At 33.4% G+C, this 3,961-nt stretch overlaps 1 long non-coding RNA gene across 1 annotated transcript; it reads right to left on the bottom strand.

The window, feature by feature from the left end:
* Nucleotides 1–674: 674 nt before the first annotated feature.
* Nucleotides 675–2,944, bottom strand: LOC124373218. The gene is made up of 3 exons (XR_006923413.1): nt 2,780–2,944; nt 1,329–1,394; nt 675–1,115 (listed from the first exon to the last, which is right to left on the bottom strand). It is a non-coding gene; the product is annotated as an uncharacterized LOC124373218 (long non-coding RNA).
* Nucleotides 2,945–3,961: the final 1,017 nt, after the last annotated feature.

Genomic DNA, 3,961 nt, shown 5'->3' with positions numbered 1-3,961 from the left:
TAAAGTTTAAAAACTAAATAAATCATGAAAAACTCAAATATATAGATGGATATTAACAGAGAACACTTACCATTAGTGTGTTGGCGGATATAGCTAAACAGCAGCAACAAAAAAGTGGTCTATCACAACGAAACGACAAAGTCTCCCGGTTTAAAAACACCACTCGACCGCACGACGAACAAATACACTCATTTTTAAAAATGCCCTGTTCTATTAAAAAAGAGATAATTTCGTTTCGGTTAAAACGTAAGCTCTTTACGTGCCCTACGAAACACTCCGACACACACAATTCACTAGGGTTGGTTGAACTAGTGGATGGTTGATTCATCATTGTAAACTCACTCACTCAATCCGACCTACTGAACACGATATCTTGTGTAGAACTGACCTATGCCCCGGACAACTCAGATAACAGGTATGCTATCAGGCTGCTATCAGTCCCGGCCGCAGATAATATTCAAGTAAACAGATTATCCAGACACAGCACACAAACTGAACATTAAAACATTAGAAACTTTACCACTTATCAATATACCCCCTAAAATCATGTTATTTGTCATTTGCACCCCCTAGTACTATATATATTTTTTGTTCAGGAGGGTGAGCAGAATACGTTGGTAACGTCAAATTCGTGATTTGCCGCCCCGGCGTTTAATCTTACTGGTACCTTCTTTTTTTCTTTCTTCCTCTTCCTCATCTGTAGAATTGTTATCTTTTTTACTTTTCGCATCATCAGAATTTCGAGTCTTTTTGTTATTCTTCTTATTCGATGCTTCACCTTTTCTTTTTTTAGAATCTTTCTTCTTACCTCCTTGATCGTTTTCGTCTGTATTACTGTCATCCTTCTGGCTTCTCTCCTCATCATCAGAATCCTGATCACGGCTCTTATCCTTACGACTTTTCTTCGAACCTTTACGACTGTTACCCCGTGAATCTTCATCGCTTCCGCTTGACTTTTCTCCTGTTAGCTTTTGCCATATTTCTTTTAACTTCTTCCGTATCGAATCTGCTACTTCTGGGGCAAATATGGCAAGTAGCACATAAGCAAGTAAAAGCAACAGGATTATAAATATCAAAATCCTCAGCAAATTGCCCCAAAATGATGACTTTTTCTGCTGCAACACAAAAAACTGAGTACTTAAATATTTGTAAATTAAAACTGTACATTAGAAAGAGAGCATAATCGGCTATATTGTTTTCTCATATGAATTAAGAAGTAATATAAATTCTGACAAAGAATTTAGTTTTCAATAAAAAGACAAAATTTAAGTGTTCTAATAAAATGGCGTATCGTATATTTGGTTATACTTACTTTAAGAGATACTTACTATGTCAGCGTATACCCCAAAACAGTAGTTAGATATGCAGAATTGTTAATAATAGCCGGATCTTTTCTGAAAGCGCATAAGTATACTATTAATAATAAATTATTCAATAAAGGTACTAAAACTACGTATAGTTTGAGTTCTGTATTGGAAAAGAATATGTATTAAATGACTTTTGGGTCAACTACCAACCATTTATAAAATTACCATTACTACTTCGTCTTCTTTCTAGCTATATAATTGATTGATCTATTAATTTGTTTATTTGAGATAAAAATTTGAAACAATACATTCTATTGGGTGAGCGTAGAGAGTAGAACAGTTTTATACCCATGATGTCTCAAAAAAATAAAGTGACATATAGACTTGAAAGTTTGTAAGAAGCTTCATTTTTATACGCGGAACACTGAGTTTGATGATGGTGCAAGTCAGTCCATAAGATTTCGCTAAGTATTGGCGAAATATTTTTTATTGGTCTTATGGGTAACTATGATGGCAATGACAAAATAGCAAAATAAAAAAAAGGAGAAAAATAAAATAAGGTTTCAATATCTTACATGTTTATTCATAGATGGAAAATACAATATAATAGAGTGAATAATAAATTTTATAAATTCATAAAAAGTTTTGGCACTCTTGAGCTGTATTACCCTCACTAGCTCACCGAATCTTTTATTATTTGAATATCAAGATAATATTATAATTAATTAACCAAATATGAATATATAATTTAGCAAGATATCTTGTGGTATATTTAACTATAAACTTTTTGTTTTGCATGAAACTTCATTACTAAGTGCTCAAGAATGTATTATACGATGTTCAAGCAGCCTCGGCAAAGCTTCGAATATAGTACTCATACCTTGTTATATTTAGTTATAAAAACCTTTGTCTTATTTCCAGAGTACTGAACAGGATTTTCAGGAAGAGCAAGGTTGTGTTTGGGTCTGCCACATTCGTGATCTCACGGTACAGAGACAATGAGGAGGGACAGTGGACACTATCTCAGACTTTCACCTTGGCAGGAAGGGGAGAGTAGCTCTGTTTAGCCTCTGTCCTCAAAGCGGTCAGGTGGAAGATTGAAAAACCTACTCAATCATCCACTGCAAGCAACCTATACCTATGAACCTGTATCTCAATATCATACAATTTACGCTAAATCATGAACTAACTCTGTACATCCATTGAATTCACTGTTTTCACAGAACCCAGTGAAGGTTGGAGGTAACTCTCTTGGGGCGACTATACGTGTTAGGCATACGAAATGTTCCATATCGTGTTGAAAATTCTTTACACATATATAATATTTAATTCATAATAATCATTAATTTAATTTATTTAGCCACTTACTTCATACAACTTTGATGTCAGCATGTTAATCTTCAATACTTATGTTATTAAGTATGTAACTATTTATTAATTTGTAAAAATTTAGAATGAAACTACTTGCCTACCCCCATGGTGAGTAATGCGCATTGGCGGCACTTACAATCTGTCATGTATTCGGTTCCAAGAGCTCAGTACATCGTGTAATTGAGTGAGACTTGCTTGATGTGATTTGTAATGTAATGTGTACCGCGTGTTAGCTGTAAAAATATGTTGAATTTTCTTGAGTGGAATTTAAAATAGTGGTTGAAACCATAGAAACCTTTTTGAATTCGGAGTTAGCAACTTTTGTGTATGTAAAAGTTACGTAAATTATTCACAGGTGTAATTTCTTCCCTTGTTTCATTATGGCTGACCTGAATTTTGAAACAGGCATTATCCCTATCGTACTAACCATGGCTGTCAACGTGGATTAGAGTATCATGTGTCAACATGAACTTTACTTAGCTATATGAACTGTGGCCAACACGCACGCTATGGAAGGTGAAGTGAGGCTAATGTACGTTTTACAAACGTTTTTAGTATTTTACAACTTTATCCGTGTGAAAAAGTATCTCATAATTTATATATCCTTTTTGATTAAAATAAGAATGTTTTTTGAAAAAATAATAAGATTTCTGACATTTGCCACCGTTAAATACTACAAAAAAGCACATAAATACTTTTGGAGTATTCATCCCATTATTCAGTAAAAAAAAAACAATAAAACACTAAGGCGAAAAAAATAAAAATTTTCACACGACACTGTTTGCGAGAAGGTAACGTAATTATGTTATACCTGACAAACTGTATGAAGTCCAGACTATAGAGAATGAACCAAGCAATGTTACCGCACAGGAGCCCAGAGCACAAACTCTCCTGTCATGTTTTAATTTGTAATTAATGCCTTAGGGTTTCTAAACTTAGGTAAAAAGTATATTTCAATCCTCAAATTTAGTGTTAAAGCTACTTATTCGTAATGTATGATGATGGCAAATTTCGCAATTCCATTATCATTCCAAACCTCCCTTCGTAAATAACAATATTTAAACTATATATTTAGCTTCATCTGGCATCAAAACATCTCTTTGCACAAAAATGATCAATCACATAAATGCTGTCCTTCCGTTTGGTTATCATCGATGGGCAAGTAAACTCATACATACCAAAACGTAAGTAGGGAAGATAAAAACACATTTTTTTAAATATTAATTATCTCAAAACTAAGTTGTTCATTAAAATCCTAAATTTATCATTATTATCTTTCATTG

This window comes from Homalodisca vitripennis, unplaced genomic scaffold, assembly GCF_021130785.1.
Source record: "Homalodisca vitripennis isolate AUS2020 unplaced genomic scaffold, UT_GWSS_2.1 ScUCBcl_5084;HRSCAF=11637, whole genome shotgun sequence".
Lineage (NCBI taxonomy): Eukaryota > Metazoa > Arthropoda > Insecta > Hemiptera > Cicadellidae > Homalodisca > Homalodisca vitripennis.
This window is presented reverse-complemented; position numbering and strand designations above follow the sequence as displayed.